The sequence below is a fragment of the Trichosurus vulpecula genome, chromosome 8 (genome assembly GCF_011100635.1).
Source record: "Trichosurus vulpecula isolate mTriVul1 chromosome 8, mTriVul1.pri, whole genome shotgun sequence".
Classification (NCBI taxonomy): Eukaryota; Metazoa; Chordata; class Mammalia; order Diprotodontia; family Phalangeridae; genus Trichosurus; species Trichosurus vulpecula.
In genome coordinates, this window is record NC_050580.1 from 79,724,813 (window position 1) to 79,731,551 (window position 6,739).

Consider the following 6,739-nt stretch of genomic DNA (forward strand, 5'->3'; position numbering starts at 1 on the left):
TATGACCAGTTATCTTTGTAGCATGTTACAAACTACTTATAATCAGCTATCGTTCCATTGACCTTTGGATTATTTATTTCAATCTGGCTCCTGACCTCATCGTTCAACTGAAACGTCTCTCTAAAGTTACCAATGTTTTCTTAATTGACAAATATAATGACATTTTCTCAATCCTTATCTTTTTTGACCTCTCTTCTGCCCATGACACTTTAGTCACCCTCCTCTCCTTCCCCTATTTTTTTTTTTTTGCTCTAGGTTCTCATGACACTGCTTTCTCATAGTTCTCCTTCTACCTGCCTGATCACAGGAATCCCCTGTTAGATCTTTATGTAGGTCACACATACTAACTGTGAGCGTTCCCCAAGGCTTTGCTGGGCCCTCTTCTTTTTTTTCCTTTATACTAGTTCACTTTGTGATTGCATCAGCTCCTATGGATTTAATTACCATCTCTATGTTGATGATTCTCAGATCTATATGTCCAGTCCTAACTTCTCTCCTGACTTCCAACCTTACATCTCTACCTGCCTACTGGACATCAAACTAGATATTTTGTAGACATCTTAAATTTAACATGTCAAAAATGGAACTCATTATCCTTCTCCCCCAAACCCTCCCATCTTCCCAACTTCCTTATCACTGTCAAGAGTACCAATAGCTGCCTAGTCATCCAGGCTTCCACTCATCACTCTCACACCCCACCCTACCCCCAATCCAATCTGTTGCCATGTCCTGTAGATTCTACCATGACACGATCTCTCATACACGCTTCATTCTCTCCTCTGACGGAGCCTCGACCCTCATTGTCTAATGCTTGGATTATTAGAATAGCCTTCTGGTTGGTCTCTCTGTCTCAAGTCTCTCCCCATTCCAGTGCATCCTCCACTCACTGATCCAAGTGATCTATCTAGAGTGCAATTCTGACTGTGTCATTGCCCCTTTCAATAAAACTTCAGCAGCAACCTGTTACCTCCAGGATCAAACTTAAAATCACCTATGATTCACATATAGCATTAATGAGGTGCCCTTCTGTGGAAGCAAATAGTTTAGAATCATTGAAAAACATTTCTCAGTTTCCCCAAGTGTGATCCAGCCCAAATCCCTCCTCCTACTTAATTTTGGGCCTAGATCGTCCATCTGTAACATCTCATAATTACATGCACACACACACACACACACACACACACACACACACACACACACACAGAGACAGAGAGAAAGAGAGAGAGAGAGAGAGAGAGAGAGAGAGAGAGAGAGAGAGAGAGAGAGAGAGAGAGAAAGAGGCTAGAATGCTAGTCTTGGAGTCAGTAAGACCTGGGATTATGTCTTATCTGTCATATACTGTTGCGACACCCTGAATAAGTCACTTACCATATTTCACCACATAATCGTCACAGATTTTATAACAAATTTTTTTTTGCAAAAAAGTGGGCTATAACAACCATTATGTGAAGCTTTTTAAAAAAATCATTTACTACCAAGCTGTCTTTGGTGCAAGATTGGGGTGCATGGAATACTTGTGAATATATGTTAAAATTGAATACTGACAATGCCTGTGCGCTGAGAATTATCTCACAAATGTGCTAGAGATAAATATGTATCCATATGCTACTGGTGAATACATTGCTGTTCAGTTTACCTTTTTAGTAGTGTGACAAACAGAATTCTACCATGTGACAATTATGCAATGAAAGGTTATAAACCAATTTTTAGACTAAAAAACAAAGAACAGGGTGTGACAACTATGTGGTGGCGATGATTATGTGGTAAACTATGGTAACTTCTCAGTGCTCCATGCAACTCTCTGAAACTAAAGAAGGCATCCCTCTGCTTTGGTAGAGGGTGTTTCTTTACAAGGAGTTCCTCTGTGATCTGAAATCACAGATCTCTATACATATTTAGAGAGACAGACAGATACATAGTTATAGCTATGCAATGGGGGTGCAGGGAGGGATAAACACTAGGCACCCCTCCTCTGGCTAGCTCACATCCCATAGGATGCTGAGCCTGTTCCCTGGCCAGTTTTGGGGAAACATGTGATAACCCTGAAAGGCTTGTCACTTTGGCATGAAATAGCAAACCGTGGGTGCTCTTGGTCTCCTACCCCTTGGTGACTAAACCAAGGGAAACTGTCAAAGCTGTATCAGAATGGATGGGCCACTAAACCAAAAGGAATCCAACTCAGTGTCCTCTGGCCCTCTCTCTCTTCTCCTCAGATCTCATTAGAATTCTTGGAGCCCTTTTGGCCCCTAGACTGGGTGTACTTCACTAGGCAAGCTGTATCTAGGCCTTGGGGCCTAGCTATCATTGCTACTTGGTATTTCATTCCTTGAGTATAGATGACTGAAGGGAGATCCTGGGATGAACATGTCTAGCCTTGGAGACCCACACATATATACTTATATAGACATACACATTTATTCTTGCTCAGTCGTTCACTCATGTTTGACTGTTTGTGACCCCAAGGAACATAGCATACTAGGTTCTTCTGTCCTCCACTATCTCTTGAAGTCTGTCCAAGCTCATGTTCGTTGCTTCCATGCCAATTTCTATCCATCTCATCCTCTGCTATCCCATTCTCCTTTTGCCTTTAATCTTTTGCAGCATTACAGTCTTTTCCAATGAGTCTTGACTTCTTATTATGGGGCCAAAGTATTTGGGCTTCAATTTCAGAATTTATCCTTCCAATGAATAGTCTGAGTTAATTTCTTTAAGTATTTGAGCTCTTTGCTGTCCAAGGGACTCTCAAAAGACTCCAACTCTTGCAGCCAAACATTACTAGTGGGAAAACCATAGCTCTGACTATATGGAACTTTATTGGCAAGGTGATCTCTCTGCTTTTTAGTATGGTTGTCCAGATTTGCCATAGCTTTCTTTCCAAGGAGCAATTGTCTTTTAATTTCATGGCTGCAGTCACCATCTGCAGTGATCTTTGAGCCCAAGAACACAAAATCTGATACTGTTTCTATTTCTTCTCCCTCTATTTGCCAAGAACAACCTTAATTAAGAAGGTTTTCTTAAATGAGTGATGCAAAGAAATTGAAGAAAACAAAAGAATGGGAAAGACAAGAGATTTCTTCAGGAAAATTGGAGACATCAAGGAAATGTTTCATGCAAAAATGGTCATGATAAAAGACAAAAATGGTAGGGACTTAACAGAAGTAGAAGAGATTAAGAAGAAGTGATACACCAAAGAACTATACAAGTAAGATCTTAATAACATCATTGATAACCACAATGGTGTGGTTATTGACCTAGAGCCAGACATCCTGGGGAGTGAAATCAAAAGGGCTGTGCGAAACATTGCTAACCATAAGGCTAGCGGAGATGACAGAATTCCAGCTGAACTGGTTAAAATCCTAGAAGATGATGCTGTTAAAGTGTTACGCTCAATACACCAGCAAATTTAGAAAACTCAACAGTGGCCACTGGATTGGAAAAGGTCAGTTTACAACCGATTCCTAAAGAAGAGCAATGCCAAAGAATTTCAAACTATTAAACAATTTCACACCCATTTCATACACCAGCAAGGTTATGCTTAAGATTCTGCAAGCTAAGCTTCACAATATGAGAACCAAGAACTACCAGAAGAGCAGGCTGGTTTTTAAAGAGGCAGAGGAACCAGAGATTAAATTGCCAACATTTGCTGGATTACGGAGAAATCAAGGGAGTTCCAAGAGAACATACACTTCTGCTTCATTGACTACACTAAAGCCTTTGACTGTGTGGATCACAACAAAATGTGGCACGTACTCAAATAGATGGGAGTACCAGATAATCTTATTTGTCTCCTGAGGAACCTGCATGCAGGCCGAGAAGCAACAGTTAGGGGCAGCTAGGTGGTGCAGTGAGTAGAGCACTGGCTCTTGAGTCAGGAGGACCTGAGTTCAAATCCGGCCTCAGACACTGGACACACTTACTAGCTGTATGACCTTGGGCAACTTACTTAACCCCAATTGCCCTGCCTTCCCCCCTCCAAAAAAAAAATAAAGAAGCAACAGTTAAAGCCAAACATCTAACAACTGATTGGCTTAAGATTGGGAAAGGAGTAGAACAAGGCTGTATATTGTTACCTTATTTATTTAACTTCTATGCAGAGTACATCATGCAAAATGCTAGGTTGGATGAATCAAAATCTGGAATGAAGGTTGCTGGGAGAAACATCAACAATCTCAGATATGCAGACACACAGACATACAGATATACTATATTATATGACATTGTGTGCATTATGTATATATGTGCGTGCATGTATATATGTACAGGCATACACACATATACTGAAAATCCTCTATGTGAATATATATGTGTGTGTGTATACATACACAGACATACATGTCTGTGTATGCCAGCTCCTACATGTACATGTAAAAGCTAGCTGGGGAGCCAAGAAGACCTGGGTCCATTGATACACAGTGTCTTTGTCAACTTAATGCTCTAGAAAATTCTTTAAGATGATAAATTGCAAAGAATGTGCCAGCCCACATTGGTGAAGGGCGTTGCCTCACCAGAGAGTGCCTTATAGTAGGAAAATCACAGGTCTAGTCCCTATCTCTATCCATATCCTTATGATAAACCTATGTAACTGCATGCTATAGCCTGATTAATACATATTTTTTATACACTTTGCTTTTCACGTAAGAATTATCTCTTCCACATTACTGTGAATTGTCTATACCAGGCCTGCACAACATACAGCCCGCAGGCTGCTTGTGGCCTGCCAAAGGATTTCAGGTGGCTGCCACTGTGCACTGTCTCCCGTTTGTCACGCGACCCATGGCAACCAACCATCGTCTGTCTGCCTCTAGCTACCTTTACTTGGAAAGTGATCTGCTAAAAACCTATCTGCCCCCAAAGAAGTTTAGCTTTTTTTAATTTTGGCCCCTACCTACTGCCAAGTTGTGCAGGTCTGTTCTACATCATATCACAACTTTATTGTCATGCAACTATCCGATATTTGATCTCACTGTACTTCTGATTGTTTACGATATTTTGTTTAAAAAATCGCTTGAATAAAATACAGGCTTGAAGGCATTTCTAAAAAAAGGTGTCCATCTCAAGAGGAAGGAGTGTGAAACCCAGAAAGGAGCTTTGGGCTAGGAAAGAGTATTCAGACGCAGTTCCAAGCTTCAAGTCCTGAATCTAGCACTTACAGACTATGTGGCCTTACGTAAGTTATTTGGTTTCTCTGTGCCTCAGTTTTTCTTATCTAAGAAATGGGAAAATGGGGGCCTGGGCTCTTAAGATTCCTTTCAGCACTAACATTATTTGGTCCTGCGAAGGCAACTCTTTTATTCACTTTTCCTGCAGAGAATCTGTTGGCTACCCTTCCATCTAGCTTCAATTTCTTAATGGGTTTTTGTTTCATTTCTACTGAGTCAATATGAAAGTGGTTCAGTTCCCCACAGTGTTGGGTGTCCGTTTCCTGGCCACCGGACAGAAGCTGCTTCTTGAGTACCAAGAGCTAAATGAATAGCTGTTGCCTATCTAAGAAACAGGATTTTTAGTATCTTCTGCCCCCTTTCAAATAATTCATTGACATATTCTGTTTTTAGATAATGATCATCTCTCAACAACTCTTACCTCACTCCCTATCTCCCATAGTGCCTTTCATTACAAAGAAGAAACTGTTTAAGTAAACATTTGGGTTGTGCGATTTCCACCGACAGCACGTAACATCTGTGGTTTGCCATTTCTTAACAGAGAAGGAAGTGAGTTTTAACATCAGCTAACAACCTTCCCTTATACTTTTTTTTATGTCATAGGAAGTTTTATTTGCCACGAGGAAGGGAGGTTGTGGTAACACAGCAAAGAACAGACAGCCCTGGGAAGCAAAGCCTGGAATCAGTCCTGGGGAGTGTTGTTGGTCCACATACATGAGGACAAAGAGGACTGACACCAAGGGAAGGGTCTTGTATGCTCACACACAAATGTTTTATACAATTCACAGATGACTCAAAAATGCACTCCTCATTCTTGTTTTCTTCCTGCTGGGGTCCGTGGCCAGGGCTCCCATCTGCAGGGCTGACTCAGGGAGTTTATCTCAAGACTTTGCAAATGTTTCCAGGCCTTTAGTCAGAGTGAGCAGACTCATTTCACTCTGGACATGAATACAGGTGACACCCAGTTTGCTGACATCTATAATGTTCTGCTTCTCGTCATCAAAGAAGATCATTTCAGAGTGGGGGACGCTGCTCTACTGCTTCAATCTCTCAAAGTGTGTGACCCTGCAGTCTGGACAGATTTCCTTGTGTGCAAAATATTTAGTGAGGTCAAAAAGCTCCAAGAGCTTATTGGCTCCTTGAATCTCACCAGTCCAGGAGGCAGCCACGATGGTCACCCGCAGGCCATGCAGATGTTCCAGGACATTGGGCGCCTCTGGGTATAGCCTAATGATGTTCCCATTGCTATCCCGCACACTCCCATCCCTGTTCCTATGGAATGGGGGCTCCACATGAGTGTCAACCCAGAAGGGCCAGAGAGTGTAATCCAGGTCGAAGACTACCAGCTTTGGGAGGCGGGCCATGGCGGGTGGTCGCAGGGCTTCTGCAGGGGTAGTAGAGGTTGCCCACCTTCAGCAAGCCACCATGTTTGACCACAGAGAGAACCTTCCCTTATACTTTGATGAGAAAATAGAAATCATTTGCTGCGATTCCTTTTCTGCATATTAAAACCACTTGATATCATTCCCTATTTTCTCTTCCTTTCCTCCACCCTCTGATCACGAGGCAATCTTCTTCTT

At 41.9% G+C, this 6,739-nt stretch overlaps 1 pseudogene; it reads right to left on the reverse strand.

Moving 5' to 3' along the window:
- Nucleotides 1-6,040: 6,040 nt before the first annotated feature.
- On the reverse strand, nt 6,041-6,523 carry LOC118827820 (annotated as a pseudogene).
- Between the last annotated feature and the right edge of the window lie 216 nt (nt 6,524-6,739).